The following is a 17,157-nucleotide window of genomic DNA, read 5'->3' on the forward strand; positions in this document are numbered from 1 at the left end:
TCTTTGGGTTCTCCTCTCTGGAACTGGTTTTGTGATCTTTGCATTTTGGCGATCAAAACCTCTCCTTGGTTATATGGCTCATCGCTGTCCCGAAGGAGAGCCTGTGAAGGAACTTTATGTCTGCGTCACTCTAACCTTGGTTTTAGCGGCGAGCTTTGTGACAGACACTATTGGGATACACGCGCTGTTCGGGGCGGTTTGTTGTAGGTATAAGTGACTCCTAAAGAAGGACCTTTCTCCAGGATCTTGACAGAGAAGATAGAAAGATCTTGTCTCAGGTCTCCTTCTACCACTCTATTTTGCGTCTAGCGGTCTCAAAACTGATGTTACATAACGATCAGAGGAGCACAATCATGGGGACTTCTAGCTCTTGTGATACTCACCACTTGTTTCGGTAAGATAGGAGGACCGTTGTGGCCTCGATGCTCTGCAAGGTTCCTTTCAGAGAAGCCATGTCGCTTGGAGTCCTTATGAACACCAAAGGTTTAGTCGAACTTATTGTTTTAAACATCGGCAAGGACCGTAAGGTGCTGAACGATCAAGCGTTTGCGATCTTAGTCCTGATGGCACTGGTCACGACCTTCATCACGACCCACTTCTGATGGCGATTACAAACCTGCGAGAAGAGGAGCACCGTACAAGCATAGAACGATCCAGAGAAAAGATCACGACTCCGAGCTAAGGATACTCGCTTGCTTCCACAGCACGCGAAACATCCCCACGTTGATCAACATGATCGAGTCATCGAGAGGGACGGGACAAAGAGGACGTCTCTGCGTCTACGCCATGCATCTGATGGAGCTCTCCGAGCGGTCATCAGCGATAGCTAATGGTTCACAAAGCTCGGCTGAACGGACTCCCGGCGTGGAACAAGGTGGAGAGATCGACTGATCAGATGGTGATCGCCTTCGAGGCTTACCAGCATCTCCGAGCCGTGGCGGTTAGGCCGATGACAGCCATCTCTGACCTTAGCAGCATCCACGAGGATATCTGCACGAGCGCGCACCAGAAACGAGTCGCGATGATTCTTCTTCCGTTCCACAAGCACCAGAGAGTAGACGGAGCGATGGAGTCGATTGGACATGCCTTCCACGAGGTGAACAAACGTGTCTTGCAGCGAGCTCCTTGCTCCGTGGGGATTCTTGTGGACAGAGGACTCGGAGGAACGTCCCACGTGGTGGCCAGCGAAAGTTGATTACAAGATTGTGGTTCCCTTCTTCGGAGGGTTAGACGACAGAGAAGCTCTCGCTTACGGGATGAAGATGGTGGAGCATCCAGGGATCTCGCTAACCATTCTCAAGTTCGTAGCTGCGAGAGGGACGCTGAAGAGATTCGATAAAGGAGAAGAAGACGAGAAGGAGAAGAAGGAAAAAGAGATGGACGGAGAGTTCTTGAGGGAGTTGATGAACGATCCAAGAGGGAACGAGTCGTTGGCTTACGAGGAGAGAGTCGTTGAGAGCAAAGAAGATGTCAAAGCGACGCTTAAAGCGACGAGCAAATGCAATCTTTTCATCGTGGGGAGAAACGCGGCGGTTGCTTCGTTGGTTAACAGTACGGATTGTCCGGAGTTAGGACCAGTTGGAGGGTTGTTGTCGTCGTCGGAGTTTACAACCACAGCGTCGGTGCTCGTCGTTCAGGGATACGATCCTGCGGCGGATACACGGCCGCTCATAGAGGAAGATGTTGACTACGAAGGTTCCTCCAGAGATATTTCTGACTCGACTGTCTGAACGAATCTAATCAGCTTATTACAGAGCCAAAACAAACAAAGAAAAGTGTCTGTGTTTTTTTTTTTTAACTTTTGCCTCATGAAATGTTTTGGTTGGGACATGATCTTTTTGTGCTAATCGTTGTCATTCTATTTATGCACATGAAATTCGACTTGGAATTTTTAAAACTGAAATCAAAACCAGCAAGTTTCTCTCCAAAACCAATTTGTTATGTTATTTTAGTGGTTTTTTTTTTGCAAAATTGACTCAAAACTCAAAGTCAAACACAAAACTAACCTATGATTTTTTTGAATTTTCTTTTGTCTTCTTCACCCCACAAGTTCATATTATTCACGAAAATGCCATTACTTTTTTTTCTTTTTTTTTCTTTCGAAAATGACATTTTTACTCTCTCAACCTCATCATCTTCAAGTATTTACAAGATTACCACTACCATCAATACCCTAACCACCATGAACAACCAATTTGAAGCTCTTAATGCATCTCAAATCGATTTACACTTTTTTTTCCCAATTGTTATGAACTAAAAACAACATCTCTTTCACTAAAAACAACATCTCTTAAAATGTTGTATCAGTATAAGGCTACCAACATTCTTATTTATTACATATATTACATCTTGGAAAACATTATTAATAATTTTACAAAAAAGTCACAACTAAGGGAGTACACATGCAAATCACAAAACATACCACAAACAAACTATTATATATCATTTCTCTACAAAGACAAGATTAAACTCCACTTAAAATGGAAGAAGACTTCTTCAGAAGACTTCCAGGAGGTCCAGACGACTTCCAGAACATCGAGAAGACTTCCAGGACGTCCAGACGACTTCCATGAGGTCCAGACGACTTACATGAGGTCCAAACGACTTACGAGAGGTCCAGACGACTTCCAGGAGGTCCAGAAGACTTCCAGGAGGTCCAGACGACTTCCAGAAAGTCCAGACGACTTCCAGGAGGTCCAGACGACTTCCAGGAGGTCCAGACGACTTCCAGGAAGTCCAGAAGACTTCCAGGAGGTCCAGACGACTTCCAGGAGGTCCAGAAGACTTCCAGGAGATCCAGAAGACTTCCTATAAGTCGTCTGGACTTCCTGGAAGTCTTTTGGACCTCCTGGAAGTCGTCTGGACCTCCTGGAAGTCTTCTAGACCTTTTGGAGGTCATCTGGACCTCTTGTAAAAGTCGTCTGGACTTCTTGGAAATCGTCTGGACCTCCTGGAAGTCGTCCCAGAAGTTTTCCAGATCTAAAAAACCTGCATATCCAGATCTGAAAAATCTGCACATCCAAAAAATGTTCAAATGGTTTAAAAACATAGAAAATAAGTGGAAGATTAGATATACATACTTATATAGAACACACAACGTACATATCCAAGTGGAAGTTGAGAACCATCTGATTAAAAACCTGCAAAAAAAGATAGATTATTCAGAAAGACATGAGATAAAACTGAAAAATTTATATAAAGTTTGGTGTTTTGAAGTCTAAGAGATTAGAGTGGCTTTGGAGAGTATTAGTTTGTAAAAAAAGGTAAGAACTTTATGCAATAAAAAGTTACAAAATGAAGAAAAATGAGACATAAAAATACATATCTAAAATTAATAGATCTACCTTTAAATGAGTGGAATATGAGAATCATGTGATGAAAAACCTGCAAAAACAAGATAAATTAGTGAGAAAGACATGAGACAAAAACAATCAATTGATATAAAGCTTGGTGTTTATAAGTTCAAAGAGATTAGAGAGAGGTTTGAGAGTTTTAGAATGATGAACATTACATTTTTGTTGCAGCCATTTGAGAGGAGGAGAAAAATGTGTAAATTTTTCTTTATATAGGAAGACAAAAAATCCAATTAGGTTAAATATTTTAGATTCAGAAGATTTTCAAGTAAGTCTTCTGAATAGAAGACTTTCTAGAGAAGACTTCAATATTTTTAGGGGAAACTCAAATATTTTTAGCGGGAAACTAAATATTTTTAGCAGGAAACTAAATACTTTCACTTATCTATGTTGAAAACAATTCACTTTTATTGTATCTTAATTTATATCACTTATAACATATGTTAATTACATGATTTCAATTTTTCACTTATCGAGATATATTTTACAAATTTTATAAATTATTTTTAAGATCAATTATACCAGAAGACTTTCAAGTAAGTCGTCTCGTCCAGAAGACTTACTTGTAAGTCGTCTCGTCTAGAAGACTTACTTATAAGTCGTCCAGTCGTCTAGAAGACTTACTTGTAAGTCGTCTAGTCGTCTAGAAGACTTACTTGTAAGTCGTCCAGACCCTAAATTTAACCCCTAAACTAAATTGACTAAAATTAACTAACTAAACACGTTATAAAATCAAATTAAACTTGCTTAGTGTTTACTATACACAGAAATAAACACATTTGGGTAAATTTCATATTTTTCAAAAATACTTTTATGCTTTCCGAAATCTAACCCTAAGAACACATATAATACTACAACATATGTTGGCAAAACCTAAACCAAAAAATATCATGACTCACTACTTTCACTCATTTATGTTGAAAACTATTCACTTTTGTTATATTTTAATTTATAACACTTTTAACATATCTTAATTACATGATTTCAATTTTTCACTTATCAAAATATTTTTTTTAAATTTATAAATTATTTTTAAGTTAACTATACCAGAAGACTTTCAAGTAAGTTGTCTGGACGACTTATTTGAAAGTCGTCTGGGCAGAAGACGTACTGGGTTAAAAACGTAAAAAAACTATTTTTTTTGTTTTGTCACAAGGGGCTGGTTGTAAATTCAATAGCCATTTAAGTTACTTCTGCATTTGATTCAAGTTTGGATATACTTTTGCATTTGAAATCAAGTTGTGAGTCATATTTGACAATTTTCCCTATTTTAATACCAAATATATTTTGATTCACGCTTTTAAGCGCAGATTGATTGTCGATTTATAAATTACCATTATTTTATTTTGGATCATAACAATTGAGTTTTTATGTATTATTTTTCATTTTTACCTTAACTATTTACCATTAATTTTAATTGAAAAATACTATTATACCCCTAGTTTTATAACTTAATGCAGTTTAATGTAATTGTACTATTTATATATTAACATCTTGTTTTTTGTTTATTTATTTAAAAAACGAAACAACATACTAAAATTGTAAAATATTTGTATTAGTTTATTATGAATAATTATTAATTGTATGATATTTTGTTTTCTTTGTACTCTCGAAGTATTTATATTTAACTAAAATAAACTAAATAAGATAATATTATATATAAATCTTTTTTATATAATATATACTATATATATTTCAGTTTATATTTTTATTTTAACCACAAATAAACAACAGCCATAATTTTGTTATAGCCGCTAATAAAATAATACCGGTTTAACTAAAATGATTAACGGTCAAGATACTAGCTAATATCGATCAGATTAGATAAGCCGTAGAATTGTAATTAATTATTTTCAATTATTTTAAATATTGTGGCAGAATCTAAAAAAAAATTAAAATGAAGTATTTAATTTATTATAAAGCTGTAACTAGATCTGTAAATAAGAGGAATACCAAAATTTATTTTAGATTTAATAATATATATAAATTTTAAATGATGTGACATAATCTTAAGAAAAAAGAAAGTATAAAAATGAAATATTTAGTTTATTCTAAATGCAGCTGATAAATCTGTAAATAAAAGGAAGTCTAAATCTGTAAACAAAAAGAAGTACCATAATATACTTTAATTTTAATAATATAGATAATATAGATTAGTTTTAAATATTGTAATAGAATTGGTAAAAAAATAGAAAATGAAATAGTTAATTTATTCTAAATGCATGCTAAATCTGTAAATAAAAAGAAGTCAAAATCTGTAAATAAAAGTAAATACCAAAAGATACTTTAGTTTTTAATTATATAGATTAACTAAAATTATTTATAATCGGATCGAATCAACCGGTCTATTATATTCAGTTATGAAAAAGTAAAAATTTATGAGATTGTTTTTCAAGTTTTCTTGTTTGCCAAGTTACTTTAGTTTCTATACTGAACTTTCTTATCTAATCATATTACTATATATAGCCTTCATTATTTCCTCAGACAATAATTTCCCTATTTCTCTTCTAATGAAACGAAAGAAGTTTTACAAAAAAACACATATTGTTTGATTTTCCCTAACAAGGACGAAAAATGTACATATTGTTGGATCATATCTTATATATTGTTTCCATTTTAACAAGGATGAAAATTGTACATCGAATCCTATATTAGCAGAGAAATAATTTAGTAACTAAATCGCAAAGAAGACCTAATGGATCTGCGTGTTAGCCTTCCGTGGGAACTAGAGGAAGATATACTCTCTCGCCTTCCACCTCAATCTCTTGTCCGATTCAGAGCAGTGTCTAAGAGATGGAACTCTCTTGTTAACGACAAGAGTTTCATCAACAAGCACTTGTCTCTCTCCCGTCCCCAGTTTATCTTCCTAACCAAATCAAAGATTTATTCGATAGACATCATCGATCAAAGGATAAAATTGCGTGAGCTACAATCTTCTTGCAGCCGGGAATTAAATTCGACATATGGAACCATCACTACTTGCGATGATCTCTTGTTCTGTAAATATCCAGACCATTGGAAGAAGGAGACAGCGCTCTGGAATCCATGGTTGAGACAGGTTAACTGGATCAAGTTGTCCGTGCACAAAGACTTCGAAGTTTTCGGTTTAGGATACGACGATAGTGGACCCCAAAAAGTTCACAAGATTTTACTCTACTTAGGTTACTACATTCACAAACTTGCGATCTACGAGTGTGCCTCTCAAGCGTTGAGGTATATTGATACACCTGACGCGGACATGCCCATACCTGAAGAAGCCGAATCGTCACACGTGTCCTTGTATGGAAATTTGTATTGGATTGCTTACAATCTCCGGACTCGTGAGTATTTCATCCAAAGCTTTGATTTCACTAGGGAGGTTTTCAAACCCGTTTGTCTCCTTCCCTTACAAGCTAACCATCGTTCCGATAAACTTGTACTTGCGGTCTATAAAGGAGATCAGTTTTCGTTGTTAAAGCAGTGCTTTTTAACAAGGAAGATTGAAATTTGGGTAATGGAGAATAAGATTGATGACTTTGACAGCAAGTAACTTGCCAAAGTTGTCTGATATGATTTGTGGCGTTAGTTACTTCATCTATGACAAGACCCTATTCATCTGTTGTAGCGAGGGATGTAGACAGCCTTACGGCCCTTGCATCTATATTGTGAAGGGAGACGTGTGCAATAAGATACCGATAGATTGTGGCCGGGTTTGTTGGTTTTCTCACTGTGCCTATGTTCCAAATCTGAACTCGGTTCCTTTTTAGAATTTCAGATTGAGTGAATTGTGTCAAGTTCAGTGTTATCAGTTTTTTTTTCTTTTTTATATTGTTCCTTGTCTTTTGTTTTATTTGTATTGGATAACATGCCCATATCTGTAATGAAATAGGAGACTTGTTGAAACTTCGTGTCGTTAAAGGTAGTAATAATATTAGTTTGAACGGAACATCCTCTAATCTTTTAAGTTAAACATTCACTCACTATCACACACTCTCTATGTGTTCATTATTACTCTCTCTCTCTCACTCTCTTTCTTTAAAATCTTTCACCAAACTAAAAGTAACAAAGTGAAAGAAGACGATACTATAAACATGAACAACATGAGCTACACTTTCTTCCTGCTTTTGCTCACTCTCGTCTACTCCACATTCTCTTCATTAGCTCCTATGGGACCGAGCCGCTCTTCCATCAGACACACTCTCATCAATGTTCCTACAAAGAAACAACTTCACGTCAGTCACCAACACCACATCCATTTCATTACTTAAAAGGATCCACTGTTGATCTGAGCTATAACTCTCTCTGGAGAGTTACCTCCTTCTCTGGCCGGAGCAGAGTCTCTGTTCTTGAACAACAACCTATTCACAGGAAGCTTGACCAACGGTACAGCAAAAACGCCCTTCTTGCAACATAACTACTTGACGATACTCCCTTGGAACTCTGCTTCTCAACTACCAGACTGTTTCGCTCTGTTTGTCTTATAACAGAACCAGTCGTAGGTTTGTCCACGTGTGCAATAGAAGTCTCTCAAGGCCTTCTATACAATGTTCTCGCTTTTATAATCACACCTCCACTGGTTAAACAACCGTTCACCATTGTATCCAATAGTGTTTTCTTAAATTTTTTTTTTTTTAATTAATATTTGTAAAAATGTGGTCTCATGTGTAAATTAGATTGTAGTGTAATTTAGAGCACCTCCAACAATATATACTTAGTGGGTATCTGTATAATTAAGAAAAAGAAAAATATATAGAAATTAGAAAAAAGAGAGCAAAATTTTTAAAAACCAGCCTCTTAAGATACTCTCAACAATCTATATGGACATGTGTTAAGTTAACCTTTTTTCTACAGATCTTAATATAATAACTAAAATTACTAAAATACTAATTTTTTAAAGTTTATGACCTCAGTTAGGATACTGCACCATCAAAGGTGCTCTAAAGATTGGTCCTTTTTTATTTTTCAATTTAAGATTCAGTAATATTTTATGCTATTTTTGAGTTGATAAATAGGGAAATAAAGACACCATTGGTTTCCTCATATTCTTTGCCTTATCTTCAGTTAGTATTATCTTATAATAAGAAATAAAAGGTATAAACTTTTATTCCATTTTGTGGTCTGGAGAGCACCGAGAGATATTTTCATTCCAAGGTTGTTGGATAGAGAATGAGTTTAAGAACTTGTTTTAGAACTTCATAATGTTGATTGTATAAAAACCATTAACAACTTAAAATTCCAGGTAATTAGCTATTTACAGACATACCGACAAAGAATCTTAAGTAATAAAGAAACACCAAAGCTATCTGATTTGTCAGAATGTTTAAAATACAGAGTCGTCCAAGTTGTCAACTTTCAGCCTTTGATTTTAGTTCTCAATAATAATACAGTCCTTTACTTTCTCACCACCTCGTTTTTTTCTTTCTTAGATCTAAGAAACAGAGAAGATGAGAAAAGGGTATCAAAATCCAGACAGAGTTGTGGAACATGAGTTGCAGGAAGTTGAGTTTAGTCCAGATTCTGGGAAGGATAAGCACGAAGATGAAGAAGAGGAAGAAGAAGAGGAATCCGTGGAGAAGATCTTTGAGAGCAGAGAAGTGCCTTCTTGGACAAAGCAGCTGACTCTGAGGGCTTTTGTGGTGAGCTTTGTGCTAAGCATCTTGTTCAGCTTCATTGTTATGAAGCTTAACCTCACCACGGGAATCATACCGTCCCTCAACGTCTCCGCTGGTCTTCTGGGGTTCTTCTTTCTCAAGACGTGGACCAAGATGCTTCATAAGTCCGGATACTTGAAACAGCCGTTTACTCGCCAGGAGAATACTGTTATTCAGACCTGCGTTGTTGCTTCTTCCGGCATTGCCTTCAGCGGTAAGGATGTTTTAGTTAGTGAAACTTTCATTAGTTAGTGAACATTCATTTTTTCTCATCTACAGGAGGGTTTGGGACATATCTCTTTGGCATGAGCGAACGAATTGCAAAGCAATCAGGAGATGTGGCTCGTGGCGTCAAGAACCCTTCATTAGGTTGGATTATTGGTTTCCTCTTTGTTGTCAGCTTTCTTGGTCTCTTCTCAGTTGTTCCTCTGAGGAAGGTTGGTCTCAGTTTTTGTTAATTTGAACCAAAAAAGAGAACAATGTGTTGAAGAGATCAGTTTCTATGTGTGGTTGCAGATAATGGTAATAGACTTCAAACTAACATATCCAAGTGGTACAGCAACTGCTCATCTTATCAACAGCTTCCATACACCTCAAGGAGCCAAGCTAGCCAAGTACTCTTCTTTTCACTACACTTTAATGCTTCTTTTTTTTTTCTTTTTAAACTCTATACTGCTTCTCTGCATCAGGAAACAAGTGAGGGTATTGGGGAAGTTCTTCTCCTTCAGCTTCTTATGGAGTTTCTTCCAATGGTTCTTCACCGGAGGAGAAAACTGTGGGTTCTCCAACTTCCCTACCTTTGGACTCAAAGCTTACCAATACAAGTAAGTTCACTTACTCAAAAAAGAAACAGCAATTGGCTTACTGTTCCTTTTCTGGTGAGAGCCTGATGTACAAATAGGTTCTACTTTGATTTTTCAGCAACATATGTGGGTGTTGGCATGATATGCCCATACATAATCAACATCTCTGTTCTCCTGGGAGGAATCCTCTCTTGGGGTATAATGTGGCCTCTCATTGAAACCAAAAAGGGTGATTGGTTTCCTGCAGATGTAGAAACCAGCAGCATGCATGGTCTCCAAGCTTACAAGGTATATATATATATATATATATATATTAAAACGAATCCTCCTGAGCTTATTCTTATGGTATAACAATGTTATTTCCTTTTCAGGTGTTCATAGCTGTTGCTATCATCCTAGGAGACGGGTTATACAACTTCTGCAAAGTGCTGAGCGGACGCTATCAGGACTATTCGTACAGCTCCGAGGTAGTAGTAGTAGAAGTACTCCATCTTTTTCAAGAAGATCTTTCACAGAAGACCCTCATGCTCCCCACAAACCCCAATGGAATCGTACGACGACCAGCGTCGTACGAGATTCTTCCTCAAAGACCAAATCCCAACTTGGTTCGCAGTGGGAGGATACATCACCATCTCCGCAGCATCCACAGCCATACTCCCCCACATGTTCCACCAGCTCAGATGGTATTACATCCTAGTCATCTACATCTGCGCTCCGGTCTAGCCTTCTGCAACGCCTACGGAGCAGGACTAACAGACTGGTCCTTGGCCTCGACCTACGGGAAGCTCGCTATCTTCACGATAGGAGCATGGGCGGGTTCAGAGCACGGCGGGATGCTGGCCGGCTTAGCGCGTGCGGCGTCATGATGAACATAGTCTCTACAGCTTCTGACCTGACTCAAGACTTCAAAACAGGGTACCTCAACTTTATCATCTCCCAAGTCGATGTTCGTATCACAAGTGATCGGTACAGCGATGGGCTGCGTGGTCTCCCCTTGCGTGTTCTGGCTGTTCTACAAGGCCTTCGACGATCTAGGCATCCCGAACAGCGAGTACCCCGCCCCGTTCGCCACGGTGTACCGAAGCATGGCTAAGCTGGGAGTCGAAGGCGTTGCTTCTTTGCCAAGAGAGTGTTTAGTTCTATGCTACGCCTTCTTCAGCGTGGCGATTCTCGTGAACATAGTGAAGGACAGTTTGCCGAGTAAGTTCGGGAGGTTCGTGCCGCTGCCGATGGCGATGGCGATACCGTTTTTCTTGGGGCCGTACTTTGCGATCGACATGTGCGTGGGGAGTTTGATACTTTTTGTCTGGGAGAGAGTGGATGCGGGGAAGGCTGGAGGCTTTTGGGACTGCGGTGGCGTCTGGTTTGATATGTGGAGATGGGATTTGGTCTTTTCCGAGCTCGGTGTTGGCGATAGCTGGTGTGAATCCTCCTGTGCATGAAGTTTCTCTCTGCTGCGACTAATTCGAGAGTTGATAGCTTCTTGAAGGATCTTAATATGTTATGAATAAGTGTATTTGTACAGATCATTAGATATGCACAATACATGCTTTATAAATGGTTGTTTTGAATCACAAAAAGACATAATCTTGTGAGGGTTAAGAAGATAGAAACAGAGTTTTCGTTACCTCTTCCTCTGTTTTTTTGACCCTTGACTGTCTCCAACGTCTTCTCTCTGCTTTTATTTTACTAATTGTTTTTACTAAATTTAACAAAAAAAGATAGAGAAGAGAGAGAGCTGACGTGTCGCGGACACACAGATATATAAAAGGTAACGAAACTCTCTTCCTTGTCTTCTCTCCTTGAAGTCCGTTCTTCCTTGAGAATCGAGATCATTCTCGCTCTCTGCTTACAAACTTTGGCTTTGAGTTTTTTTGATTGCTTCTCTGTTTTTCATAAGAATGAACGGGAAGGCCTCTGTTCCAAGGAGCTCAACGCCAAACATTCAAAGTTTTCCATCTTTTCGATTTTGATCTCTTTACTTTCCCACGTCCTTAGGTTTTGTGAGTTAATGTGTTGGATCTGTAGATATTGGAAGCACTTTTAAAGCAACCAGACAATAGAGAATGTGCAGATTGTAGATCAAAGTAAGCATGAGGGATACCATCTGTCTCTGTATTTGTGAATCATCGTCATTCAAACAGAATGATAAGAGCTTTTTGTGTGTGTGTTGTTGGATCTAACAGGGCACCAAGATGGGCAAGTGTGAACCTTGGGATATTCATATGTATGCAGTGCTCTGGTATCCATCGCAGCCTTGGTGTCCACATCTCCCAGGTTTCACCAAATCTTCCTTCTTTCGTTTCATTTGTGTTTTGAACATGGATCATACAGATTAGCGATGATTCTTGAAAAACAGGTAAGGTCTATCACTCTGGATACTTGCTTCCAGATCAGGTTTCTTTCATGCAATGTAAGCTCCTCTTTTTGTAGTAAATATAAATGACCTATTCAGTTGTTGAACATTCTTGTTTCTCTCCGTCTCTTAGCTACCGGTAATGCCAAGGCAAATCAGTATTGGGAGTCAGAACTGCCTCCTCATTTCGAGAGAAGCTCAAGCGACGCTTTCATAAGAGCCAAGTAAATTGCTCTTTTCTATTTGCTAATCTTTGCTTGCATTCTTCATCTGCTACATACCAGTCCAAAACCTTGCTTCTTTCTTTTTTTTGTGTGTTTCTTAGATACGTTGAGAAGAAATGGGTTTCACCGGAGGGATTCAACCTTCTCCTATAGCTAGCCAGCTAAGCTGCAAAGTTAGTCATTTGGTAGAGAGTGGATATAAGCCTGTAACTCCAAGGAAAGCAAGAACTCTTTCCCTTGATGAAGATCTCCTTCTTAAGCATGTTCTTCAAGTAACACCTCCTGAAACAAGAATCCGAGCGGTATGGTATTTTTTAGCCTTTCTCTTCTTCAGGGTATATAGTCAAATGGCATGTGGAAAGAATCAAGAATCTTTCTTAGAAGAATCTTGAACTGTTTCTTCAATGCAGGGTTCGGTGGATATGAAGGAGAATTTGTATGCTCTACCTCTACCACTGGGGAAGGAAAAGAAACCAAGCCAAAAGAATGAGATTTTTCTGGAGACTTGTATCAGAATAGAAGTACCACCATAGCACCACCCCAAGCTGGGCTACTTTCGACGTAAGGCTCAGTCTTAATCTTCTGTAAATCTGAGGTTATGATTCTAAGTCTCTAATGTAAATGATACAGGAAGAGAAGAGATGAAGAAGATTGAGCTTTTTTAATGGGTCAAAAACAGGGTGGCAGATGTGAATTCAAAAGTCAGTAATGGAAGTTGTTATGTTTTCTATAATATTTGGTCTTTAAATATTTTTAAGTTCTGTATTTAGGACATCTTCATTACTTGGACCGAAAGAAAAAAGCAATACAACTCACCAATATGTATTTATGATTTTGAATTGTTAAAGAAGTAACATCAATTGATTGGTCCCGACTCCTTTAATACTATAAACAATACCAAAGAAACAGACAGCAATGAGACTTCCACAGTCCATTTTTCAGCACTTTTTGGTTTGTACTTTGTATGATTATATCTCAATGTTAGGTGACTTAAGGCCAAGTCTAATACAGGCCCAGTAGTGATATGGGCCTTAAGCCGAGAGAGTAGATTGAGTAAGAGGAACAGAGAAGTAAATAGATTTGTCAGTTGCGTCGGCTGAAGAAGAAGCACACAGATGGCGGCGAGCGCGTGTCTGCGACTGCCGGCGGCGATGTCTGTCCGGCGAGAGGAAGGCGTTCCAAATTCAAAATCTTCGCAGGAAAAACCGATACTTATCTCAACAAACCTTCATGGATAGTCACAACTCAGGTGAAAAAAATCTCCTCAATTTTCTTTCAAGAGTTTGATGTGAAAACGAGGATAAGCTTTGAGCTCTGAGATTTAACAGTGTGGCGCTAAGACGAGGAGAAAGGAGAAGGGTCGATGCGTAATCTGCCATGGAACTGGAAGAGTCGACTGTTTCAATTGTAGCGGGAAAGGTAACGAACTCTGCTTCTCAAATTTAGTGTCTCATCATCTTATGATGTTTGCTTGCATGTTTGTGATGTATATGATTCAAAGGGAGGACTAATTTCGTGGATATGGAGATGCTTCCAAGAGGAGAGTGGCCCAAATGGTAAAAATGATGTTCTTTTAGTATTGTATCTTTGGTGTTTGGTTGAGAAAGTTAAAAGACTTTTTGACTGTTTGGTCACAGGTGCAGGAGCTGTGGAGGGAGTGGGTTATGTGAATGCTCTCGCTGTCTTGGCACTGGAGAGTACAGATACATTATGGGTTTCCGGTTCTTAAACAAACACGATGACGTTGATCCCCAGTTATGATATGCTGAAACGCTGGTGGTGATGTTTCCTTACCAGTTTTTTATTTTGTATATGTTAAGTGATGAATAGTGAAGACTTTAGTATGTTTAGATATGGTTGCTGTTGACTTCTTTGGTTTTGTCTTCAATCTTCATGGTCATCATGTTGCATACAAAGATAAATCGACACAACCATTTTGCAAATTTAATCGACACAGATATCATTAGTAAGGCTCACGAAATATATGTCAATTTAGGGTAATTCTTCTGTCTATGCAAGACTTTTGCAATAAATGTGTGTTATTTGCGTAGAAGAGTTGCAAAAACTGCTGCATAGGTTATTACTAGTATATCAAGAGCTAACGAGATTACCCTGTATATATTATTGGACCCCTGTATTATTCAGATGATATCTGTGTTTCTAATACGCGTGGCGATATGGTTTGTGCCTTGCGACATGGCGCACTAAGGATGATGTACTTCAAATTTAGTTAGTGACATTATTTTGATACTTGAGACGAAACAAACAACAACCTGCATATCTTCGGAACTTTGGTTATCACTCATAAACGCTACTTAAGGAGCTACATCAACACTTAGCTTCTGGCCATTCTCCAGTGGCCGTCTGCTGCACAGATGAATAAGTGGTCTCCAATCATTTTGTGATTCACTATTATCCGATCAAAATTTAATAATGGAAGCTAATAACTAAACTTGAAACGCTAAAGAAGATTCTTACATCACATTATAGATATGCTTCCGTTTTGATACAACAGAAATTCAATTTAGTTAACTTTTTGGAAGTTTACAATCTACTATATAATCTAGTCATAAATGCATTAAAATGTAAAAAAATATCTTTTGAAATATTTTTTTTCTTAAACATTGTTTTCTGTAAGGGAGAGAGTATCTTTCAATATTTAATATTTAATCTACTATTGGAGGCATGGAGACATGGAGCCACCCTTACTACTGCAGTAGCGCTTGCGAAAATGGGTAGATAGACAAGTTCGGAATCGTTTCTTTCCGTCAACAGAGGAATATAAGCTTGCAGCAGGCCTCACTTTGTGGCTTGAAACAAGATAACTCTTCGGTTTTTCTCTTAGAAGATTTAGTGTTCTTTTCATTTTTTAATCTTTGATGCACTAGTTGTAAAAGGTATTTTTTGAATAAATTTAATATATATTCAAAAAGAAAATCTAGTATTTGGAGGGAAAAAGAAAAGAACGAAAATCGTCTCAGTCTTCGCATATGTGATATGTTTTTTGAGTTTGTGATCGATTAATAATAAAACTTTCCTAAAAGTCAGTCTTCGCCAATGTCTTTGGAAATGTCTCTGACGTGTCTTATTTTCTCGTGTTCACACACTTAAATTCTCGATCGATTAATAATAAAATAAAATTACGAGATTTGATCCTCCTAAAAAATACCCTCACTCAGTCATCTACCCTTAGTTCTTCTCAATTTCTCCAAAACTCTTTAAAAATCTTTGCTTCATCTTCAGTAAGCAAATTTTCATTATGCTCTAGTGTCTTTTCTTCTCGGTTCTTTCTTTTCTTCTTCAAACTTTTCTAGGCTACGAAATGGCTTCCCCAACGAGAAGAATGATATTCACATGCTTCCAATTTCAGACTCCATCTCGTAGTGTTTCCCTCGCAATCACTTCTTCCGCATTGATTATGATGCTAATGGATGGAGTAGGCTGTTTGCTACATCTTTTTATAGCGGAGTCTTGAATCCCCACTCCGAGTTATTTAGAATCTGGACGAAATTTTTTGTCATGTCAGTCTTGGTGGCTCTTTTTTTAGATCCCCTCTTCTTCTTCCTGATAATAAGCCAGACATGTATGTTATTCTTTAAGGATATATATATATACTCTATTTTTTTGCTTCTCATGTTTAGCATTAGTCTAAGTATTATTTTTACAACCATTTTTCTTAATGCAGAACGACAGATGCATTATGATCGATTGGCCGATGGCTAAAGCATTGTACAGTTAGAAGTACAACATATGTTTTATTCTTTGTAAACATTATGCTCCGGGTGTGTTTCATTTTGCTTCCATTTTGTTTTTGAGCAAGAGAATATGTGGGCTTTTGATTCTTCTTCTTCTTTCATATTTTGTCGCAGTTCCTTTTGCCTCCTCAGTCTACTGTTTTTGGTGCTGGCCAGTTGGTTAATGATCCAAAAGAAATTGCTTACCGTTACTTCCAAGGAGAGTTTCTTAGACTTGTTCTTAGTAATTCCACTTCACAGGTATTGTTACGTTTAGTTGGAATATGTTCATTTGCCCACGGATTTCTCATTTTATTTTCTTTGTTTGGTTGCAGATATGGATATGTCGGATTATGCCGAAAAACTTAGACGCATTTGGGAACAACTATGCAAACATCTTGTACATATTGCAGTTTTTTCCAGTACATTCCAAAGTTGGGTAGACTACTACCAGTTCTTGCTAGGCTAAAACCTTGGCTCTTCCTAGTTCAGTTGACTTTTCTTATTAATCTTCTCACATTCATGCTTGCTGGTCATGTTGTTGGAATTAGCTGGTATTTTTTGGGTCTGCAGGTATGGCAAAATTCTCAAAATTTATATTTAATTTAAATATATCTAATATCCTTAGCTTGTCCTACCAAAAAGAAGATGTATATCTTTCTATTGATTTATCTGTGCCTCTCACTGTTTGCCTCCCTTTTTTTCTTGGTCTCTTTCAGAGAGTTTACTAGCTGCCTTCGAGATGCTTGCGGTAATTCTGACACATGCAGAGAACTAATTTATTGTGATCGTGCTGATGCCCACAAAATAGCTGCATGGAGAGTTTGCCAGTGCTTGTTTTCAAGAAGGTGGTTATCCTCACCAATCATTCTAGCTTATTCACGAGATATACTACTCTTTTTCTGGGGGTTTCAGGTAAATTCGGTTTATTACACAACTGTTCAACTAGTTTACACTGGATGCATATATGGAATTCTAAAACTATTGTCAATTGTCTACAATTCTCAAAAGCAAATCACCACACTTACTGGAAATCAAGTCCCAAATTACAATTTTG

General features: G+C 37.7%; 5 pseudogenes; all 5 read left to right on the forward strand.

Moving 5' to 3' along the window:
* Window positions 1-4: 4 nt before the first annotated feature.
* Window positions 5-1,881, forward strand: LOC130505272 (cation/H(+) antiporter 19-like; annotated as a pseudogene).
* Window positions 1,882-5,938: 4,057 nt separating this feature from the next.
* On the forward strand, window positions 5,939-7,979 carry LOC108807689 (protein SUPPRESSOR OF NIM1 1-like; annotated as a pseudogene).
* Window positions 7,980-8,627: 648 nt separating this feature from the next.
* On the forward strand, window positions 8,628-11,416 carry LOC130505275 (probable metal-nicotianamine transporter YSL5; annotated as a pseudogene).
* Window positions 11,417-11,568: 152 nt separating this feature from the next.
* LOC130505274 (probable ADP-ribosylation factor GTPase-activating protein AGD15) lies at window positions 11,569-13,021 on the forward strand (annotated as a pseudogene).
* Window positions 13,022-13,481: 460 nt separating this feature from the next.
* LOC130505273 (uncharacterized) lies at window positions 13,482-14,236 on the forward strand (annotated as a pseudogene).
* Window positions 14,237-17,157: the final 2,921 nt, after the last annotated feature.

Source organism: Raphanus sativus, unplaced genomic scaffold, assembly GCF_000801105.2.
Source record: "Raphanus sativus cultivar WK10039 unplaced genomic scaffold, ASM80110v3 Scaffold2145, whole genome shotgun sequence".
NCBI lineage: Eukaryota > Viridiplantae > Streptophyta > Magnoliopsida > Brassicales > Brassicaceae > Raphanus > Raphanus sativus.